This window comes from Puntigrus tetrazona, chromosome 12, assembly GCF_018831695.1.
Source record: "Puntigrus tetrazona isolate hp1 chromosome 12, ASM1883169v1, whole genome shotgun sequence".
In the NCBI taxonomy this organism is placed as follows: domain Eukaryota; kingdom Metazoa; phylum Chordata; class Actinopteri; order Cypriniformes; family Cyprinidae; genus Puntigrus; species Puntigrus tetrazona.
Window position 1 is genome coordinate 15,109,971 of NC_056710.1, and position 8,796 is coordinate 15,118,766.

Consider the following 8,796-nt stretch of genomic DNA (forward strand, 5'->3'; position numbering starts at 1 on the left):
GCGCGCACACACATAAACACATACACAGTCTTTGCCCATGCATTATCCATATCCTGGCTCAGACACTCTCATCACACACACACTCTCGCGCACACACACACACACTCCCAGATGCTGCCCTGCTGTGATGCCTGAAGCTAAGCAAGCCAGCAAGATTAATAACGACCCCTGCCTCCCGAAAGGCAGGGCAAAAAATACACTGTTTGCAGAGGGTCGTGAAGGAGAGGGAGAGAGAACGAGAGAGAGAGACTCTTTTTGTTGGCAGGTTAGTGCCATTCACTACCTCTAACACTCACAGACCCTCCCCCTGGGGCCGCCGACATGGATTAATGTGTTTAGTACAATTATTTCATTTATTACTGTCTGGGGCTTTTTTCAGATAAGAACATTTTTCAGGTTGCTAACCATTATTACCTCTAGGACTTGCCAAGCGCGGGGGCTCGCGGTCAGAAGCTCCGCTCTTTTGTTAATGCTTCTGCTAGCATCTGTTTCACAGCTTCGCTACGAGATTGAGAGGAAGCGAGCTCCATCTTTCTCCTCTCGTACCATTTCTTCCTCTTACATTTGCTTTACGCCAAATCTGTGCAATTTTGGTGTTTGTTAAACGTTGCACCTAATTCTCTGGACGTTCCGTTTTGTCTGACAAACTCTTTTTGCTGTTCTCGATGCTTTTTATTCTTTTCTTTGGCTGTTTTAGCAGTGTAGTGCAGATTATGATTATGTGGAGCAGCTGTATTACTGCAGGATCCTCAGCAGGTAGTCCTATAGTGCTCACCGAACGGCTGCCACTCTGAATGATGATACCTGCTTCAGAGGGTGGCACAGTGCTTAATCTATCACCCTATCTAGTCAGCGCTAGCCCACAAATGTTCTCCTCCTCCTGCGCCTGTTTGTGTGCATTTTCTGCCTCAAACCATTTCCACCATTTGGCCCTTGTTTCACTTATTGTGCATTGCTAATATAAGCTCTCTTAATTTATATTAAGCCAAGTTTCTCTAGAGAAATTTGACTATGAATCAACTTTATCAACTTTAATGTGTCCGATTGAGGATGGTGATCACATCTGAGAAGGTTTCTGGCCTGCTACCCTTCCCCCTTTATCAACATTTATCTCTTTATTTCTCATCTTCGTTTATTAACTTTTGGTTTTCAAACTTTTGGTGCCAGGGCATATCTGTGTATACACACATAGACACACACACACACACACACACACACACACATATATATATATATATATATATATATATATATATATATATATATATTACACACACATAGAGACACAGAGAAAGATAGTGATTATAGATCTATTTATCTTGTCTCTGAGGAAAATGTTAAGCATGATATAAGGAGCCTTATTAAATAGTTGGCTTTTATGTTGTCACTGTTCTGAAGCCAAAGCAAACATTGTATCCATATTAACATATTATCTGGAGAAAGAAATCTTGTATAAAGCTCACAGTGTAATTTTTCTACCCACTGTAAGAGTAATGTTACACATATTCACCTTAATTTGTATTTTTGTCAGTAGAATCATTTTGATGATAATAATGAAAAGTTCTTCTGAAAGCACAGTCTAATTACTATATTTCTTAAATTATATATATATATATATATATATATATATATATATATATATATATATATATATATATATATAAACATTTGAAAACCACTGTTTTATAACACATTTTAAGATCAATTTCATGAAAGCATAAGGTTGCCTATTACTTTAACTCCATAAATTAATTCAACTTCATTTTCTGAAATTGATATGAAAATTCACCTTATATTTTAATTCAGTTTAAAATAATTTAAGTTGAAATTATTTGCGAAGCCAATTTGATTAAACTTTTTTTCTTTTTTACTATTTTTTCCACAGTGCAAATTTAAAGCACAGCGCAGTGAAATATTGCTACAAAAATGTCAAACTTGATGAGGTTTCATTCTTAGATGAAAGCAGAGGAGGAAAGTAAGGACACGGTATGAATTAAAGCAATAGGAATCACATGCTCATGCTAATGGAAAGAGGCAGCTGGTGATTATGCGAAAAGTGGTGGGATGCTCCTCCCACCGGGTCGATGACATCACCAGCATCATCGTTCATGAGACTCGACCTGCCACAACAGCGTTACCATGGCACCTGCATGGATGGCGCCCTTTCTTTGGGTCCTGAGGGGTAAGAGGGCATATCCAGTCTGGGGTCAGAACCCTCACATCTCATCAATGTGTGTGGGGTCGTTTGAGGGGTAGAGGCGAGTGTTTGAGAAGATATGTGTGTGCGTACGTGTTAAGAGAAGGGGGACTTGAGTGATGATGGGATGATACTTTGTCCTGTAGCCCTGTTCTCTGGACTGTGGCAGTCTTTCTCTGGCGTTGATTGAACAGGGGGTCACTGATAATGAAAGACACACACTGCCACCATCTATCTCCCAGTGTTGTTTTGAAGAACCCCCAAACGATTTGTCACGATCACCCTTCCCCCCCATTCCCTCGTTTTCTATCTCTCCATCTCTTGTCCTCCCCATCCTTTTCATTAATCACCCTGAAAAAGCCCCATCATATAACATTAGCCACTAAAGGGTCATTCAGGGCCTGTAGAAACAGTTCCACTCCTGTGCCAGGGGTATCATGGTCATTGGCATACTGTAGCATAATCCCAACGCTATAATTAGAGTTCTTGTTTTCATGCTCGAACAATAAAAACTGCTTACCCAGATGGCAGGAAGTCATGGCTTTTGCTCTGAATGAGGAAAACGGATTGCAGAACATGAAAAACAGGTATTTCCCAACAATGGAAACAATGACATGACACTCTTTCACCATCCTCCCTGCATGATTAATATTCTTTTGCAACACACATTGCAAGAGCTGACTTGCTCAGAATGTAGCAGGACTTCCAACGCTGTCCTGTTGACAAAAAAAAACAAAAAAAAAAAAAACTCAAGTTTCTGTGTATAGTTCAATTTACAAGTGACAACCATCGTGGCATGATGTTGATTACCACACAATTTATTTCCCTTTCTTTAAACATTTGCTCTTTCAAAAGTATATCCACAAGATATGAACAATCTGCATGGCTATTTTAGTACATAAAATAGCTTAATAACCTTTTCTTTGCAAAGTTACAGTATATACAATTGTAGTTGTAACATCATTGCCAAGACAGGGTAATGCCTCAAAATCACAGTAAAAATTATGATCTAAATAGTTTTGCAGTTCAAATAAAACTCAAGTTTTAACAAAAGTATAAGTGCTTTCATAAAATTGCAATGCTTCACATTCCTGCTTTTAAGTCCTCTAAATTACTGGTGCCATTTACTTCTATTATAAGTACCTCAATGTAGCCTTGATTTTTGCTTGATTTTGCTCTCACTACTGTGTGTGCACACTTGGATGGGTTAAATGCAGAGCACAAATTTCAAGAACGAGACACCATACCTGGCCACATGTCACATACTTTCCTTCCTTTTCCTTTCCTTTTTCAATCTATTTTTTTGTGATAACCAACATTATACCATGTATGCTGCCGACTGAACTTAACAACTGAAATTCTTAATTAAGAAAATTATTTACAAGTCGAAACAAACTTTATACCACAAATGCTCTTGATTGAACTTGTATTAAATCTGAAATCTTCCTTTAGGCATGTTTGTGTTGCAAAATCACATCAGTGCTCCCTGATTTTTATTTTCCCGGAATGTTTAAGTGTTCACTAATCCATATAACAGGATTTCGAATCCAGCTCAAGTACAGTTTCAAAACAAGGAAAAGGCTAAGATTACATGGCAATGCAAAAAAAAAGCTCATTCCTATTGTCACTAGCCCGTTTGCGTACTCCCACATGTACATCTGGCTCGCTGTGCAACAGCAGCTTGAGATAATGACAAGAAAACAAGCGTGCCTTCAGCAGGACAGCACATTTGCTTGGACCTACTAGGGTTTTTCTGCTTTCTCCCTCCTCCGTTTTCATCCTTTCCGACTTGCTTCCTTTTTTCTTTTCCTCTCTCTCCAGGCCCAACGTCTGTCACTGTGAGGTAGATAGACTGCACTCGTATCTTCTCGGGGGTCTAAATGCCACCTGGCACCATCCACGGATGGGCCAATCTATTCTCATTTTCCCGGCATATGCAGGGGGGCAGGTGGGTACAGCAGGAGGGACGCTCCCTAAGAATTCAACAGATAATAATGAGGGAAAAGGGTGATAAAAAGAAATAATACACAGAAATGAACACCCATTTTTTTTTTCATGTGCACACACAAGTTTTTCACCTAACTGAAAAGATTTTATTTGGTTAAAGAAGCTTGTAATTATATAAGTAAAATGCAATTGCAACTCTATTTCTTTTGACTGTGACTTTATATCTCTTAATTGTAATTTAATGTCTAAATTTAAACTCACAGTTATCTTTTTTCATTTACACTCTGAGATAGCTTCCATAGTATATTACTTTACACGATATACAGTTTTTTTATAAATATAAATTTGAGATTTTCTTATATAATCAGGACTCACAATCTCAAAACTTTCTATGTTTTGCAAAAACATCTGCACTTTGTATACGCATCTCATGTGCGGAAAATCATACATACAATACCTTATTTAAAAAAAAAACGGAACTATTAAGAATTTATAAATCACAGCATGCATGCATGTACTTTACGTGTTTATACTTTTTCCATCTGTTGTTCCGTACAAGATACGCAAATGTGGAGAAGCTTGAATGAATTCCAGCACTTGCCACAGCTGACATGCTCGTGCCATTCAAGACCACAAGCATATGGGTGATGATAGCCTATGAACACGCTTAAAATGTTCTCCATGCTTTTGGCCCTGGCACAAAAAACAGTGGAGGCGAGATCCACTCCGCTTCCATTGAAAACAGAAATGCAGTGCCGAAAAGCAGCATCTACAGAAAGTCTACTGACAGCGAATAGCCGCCAGCTACAGTCCCTCAATAGGTAACACCACCATGCAAAAACAAACGCTCTTACACACACTCAGCATTCATGCACCTTTCAAGGGGCTCCCTGCTCCTTACCCAAATATTTGTCTTTCTTTCTTCCTATACATGTATTTATTTTGCTGATCAATGCCTATATACATTCATCAGTGTACAGCACCACCCGACCCGACCCAACACACACACACACACACTCACACTCACTTCCAGCTATAAAAGATTTATCACATGGTGTAATGGGGTACCTGGCGAACAGCGTGAGCTGGTAATTAAATACAGGTCTGTAAATGTCACCGTTTTTAATACCATGGCAGCAGTGACGCTATTTTTATTTTTGTTTGGTCTTAATTGTCACCCTCGGTCCGCTCGTTACGGCCGTCCCTGCATTACGCCGCCTTGTCCTCGCTGGCTTTGTATGACGGAGTGTTTCACATTTAAAAACCTCGTTCAAAGGCCTTTGTCACTCCGACACACGAGAGGGTGGGAAAGCGAGAGAGAGAAAGAGCAGAAATTAGGAGTCAGAAGACTGATTGAATTAGAGTGTTGGATGGCCATTAAAAGCAGGACGTTTTGACAGGGCTGGAGGACACTAGACTACCTGGTGGGGAAGGCGAACAGGTTGTGGCGGCGGCTGCTTGTAGTTGTGTATGGCACACTGAGGTTTGTTTGTTTTTAGCTGTGGACCTAGGAGAGAGCTGGCCATGTGCCCGGGATCAAATAGAGATGGAAACCTGCAGCATGTGCTGTGTGCTTGAGGATCAGAGTGTGTAAAACACACATACACGCACAGATTAAATAAATAATGCTAAAAAAAATAACCAAAGATTAACGTGCGTTTAAGGGTGTTTTGGTTTACTTACCATTTTGAACATAAACATTCAGGAGGACAGGTACTTCCATCTTAATGCATTCAATTACAATACATTTTTAGTCAAATAAACAAACGTGAGTTTAATGTTCAAGCAAGTTGGAAAGAAAGACAGGAGGCAAATTGATATAATGAATATTGGGAACAATTAAATGGATACAATTTAGAAAGTTAGTTCATTAATTGAAATAGAATTTGAGTCCTGGCAATTTAACATTTCAATCTGATCAATAATTTTACCCAGATCATTTAAAAGTAATTAATTAAAGCAACAATTCTTTAACAAAATATAAGATACTTTTTTTTTGCCCTTCTCTGATATGTACGAAGTGAACGTACATTTTTAGAAGCATTTCATTTCACAAATGTGAGAGCTTTCGAACAAAACGTAGCTAAACACTTTGAAAGGATTCTTAAAATATGTAACTAATTAGATCATACAAATTATTTTTTTTAAACCAGAATTGCATTTTTCTGGCTCCAAAACAGCAAGGGCTTTTAAAATAAATTATTTCAAATATTAACAACAGATTAATTGCTGCAAACGCAGTAATATTTTAGAAGCACAGTTATGATATTTCCTAATATTTTTAATGGAAACCTAAATATATAAAATTGTAGAAAATAATTTAAAATAAAACATCATTTAAAAAATGCTGTGCAGGGACTTTTTAATTCTTATTTAGGTTTTATTTGATCTATTGATGCAAGTACAAAAAGAGCATAATGATCTGCTGGAACACATTTCTAACATCATCCCACCAGCTGTTTATATTATTGTCCTGTGTGTCTTTGTCTGTTGTCTAATGACAATACGAAGCATTGCAAGAGCATTGCTGTGCTCCACCATCTCAAACCGGTAAAAAGACAAGATTGCTTTTGTCCGCTGCACCGCTTCCCCCCTGACTCAAGCCTGAGCCCCCACCCTCTGCCAATTAACTGTGTGACCATAATGGATGTTGTTTGGCATGTTTTGCTGTGGGCAGATTGAATTAGCAGCCGGGTGGGGTTCGACTCTGAGCGATTTGAATGATTATCTTAACGTCTCTTACAGCGGTAATGAAACACAGTTATACGTTCCCTCAGTTCTGTTAAGAAACGCGCGCACGCACACACACACACATACCTGAGAGCCAATTCTTGATAAATCAGGCCTACGTGGTGCAAATGGGAGGTGAGGGAGGAAAAGAGGAGGAGGAGGGTGCTGGGAGGGGGAAATCAGACGATACACCGAACAGATGGATCCTGCGTTCAAGCACTTGAGTTCCTGATGAAGTGATTCTATTATGAGACACCCCCTTTCTTCAAGCTTTGTGAAATCTTGAATTGAATAAATGTATCATTTGGGGTGGATTTACCTCTCTCTCCCTTTGTATCCATCCAGCCTTTCCCCTTCTCCTTCCACTCTGTCCCTTGTCCAGAATCTTGAACGTTTTTTTCTCTTTCTCTCTCTCTTTCTCTCTCTCTCTCTCTCTCTCTCTCTGGAAAAGCGAGAACGTGAAGGCTCAGAATCGAGGGTAACAGAGCACCAGACACAGCCCGACAGCTTTTAACTTAATTCTGTTTGCATATGAGATCAATTAGCTTTTCAACAGAGTTGTTTCACTGATTATTCACCCCTGTTTTCAATTACGCCATGCTGCCGCGGGATTTGCGGAAAACGAGGCAAATCCGCCCGTGCTAAGTATGACTTTTTTCCTCCTGCTTTGATTGGAGGCAGTGTCAGGGTTTCTTTGCATTGACGACTGTCTGCTCCTGATACTACTTCCTTCTGTTTGTCATCTACAGCGCTGCTGAAGGAGAATAGTCGCCTTGAGCAAGAGCCCAGTGCCGCGTGCTAATTTCAATTCACTGTACCCGGCATAGTACGCCGGTGTCCCGCGGGACAACCTTGACACTTGTTATTTGATTCCATCCGGTTGCCAATATTAAATAAACATTATTTGTTGTTGTTTTATTACTTTGAATATCAATTTATCAGTTGTCCGTGGCTAAATTTTTTTTAATTTGTGAGATCTTCCAAGATGCTCATAAATCATCACCTCTAATGGATCTATAAAGAAATCAATCAGCCAAGTTGGCACATTTCCATATGAAATTCGGAGTTTCATCAATTTTTCGTAATACAGTAAGTGCCTCGGTTCAGAGTAGTCTCACAGCTCATTCCCTGGGTTATAAAACACACCATGTTGCAGATTTAGAAACCCCAAACATACTGCAAATCAATCGTTATGAGCACTGCGCCCCACATAAACGGAGCACATAGAGACCTTTCACGGCCTCCTGTGCATATCATCTCTCACATTAAGCTGCAGGCCAAAACGGCATTGTGAAAGAATTCACGTAGCCGTTTGCAATAGTCATTTTCTTCTGATATCTAACTCGCGCATAGATCGGCTAAGTTAGTGCTTTTTACATGCCTATTTGCATAAGTTCAGGGTTCAGGCTGCTTATTTTACGAAAACGTATCACTTCCATGAAAATTTGTGTGAGGTGGGTGTATATGTACATATTCAACAAACCATGGCAAAAGTCAATAACTGAAAGTTTTGATTCTCGCCAGCATGGTTTTGGCTGAAACTCAAGGGGGAGTTGTGTGTGTGTGTGTGTGGGGGGATCGTATGAGTTTTTGAATGCGCAAGACGGCTGCTCGGGGCTTTGCTGCCAGCCTCCTTCGGCATGCCCGCTGTTCCTGACTGATTGTCTGATGAGGGGGGAGCGCACCGGGTTAGCATTTCTTCAGAACTTCAGAACAGTTTACAACCCTCTGGGCAGCGCTGTCGTCAGACATTTTTCAAAAACAGCTGTAAATCAAAGCGTTGTTTACTCAAGAATTCAGATCATCAATTAAAGGAGCCAAAATTAAGTAGATTGCATCTTTCCAAAGGTGTCCTCGCTAGGTCCTTCAAAAGGCTGCCTTTTTCACTAGAGCTTCACGCCAACCCTCCACCCCCAACACCA

The 8,796-nt window shown here is 39.8% G+C and overlaps 1 long non-coding RNA gene across 1 annotated transcript; it reads right to left on the reverse strand.

Annotated features, from left to right (window-relative positions):
- Positions 1-4,108: 4,108 nt before the first annotated feature.
- LOC122355054 lies at positions 4,109-7,337 on the reverse strand. Its single transcript, XR_006252161.1, has 3 exons — positions 7,194-7,337; positions 6,962-7,102; positions 4,109-4,170 (listed from the first exon to the last, which is right to left on the reverse strand). It is a non-coding gene; the product is annotated as an uncharacterized LOC122355054 (long non-coding RNA).
- Between the last annotated feature and the right edge of the window lie 1,459 nt (positions 7,338-8,796).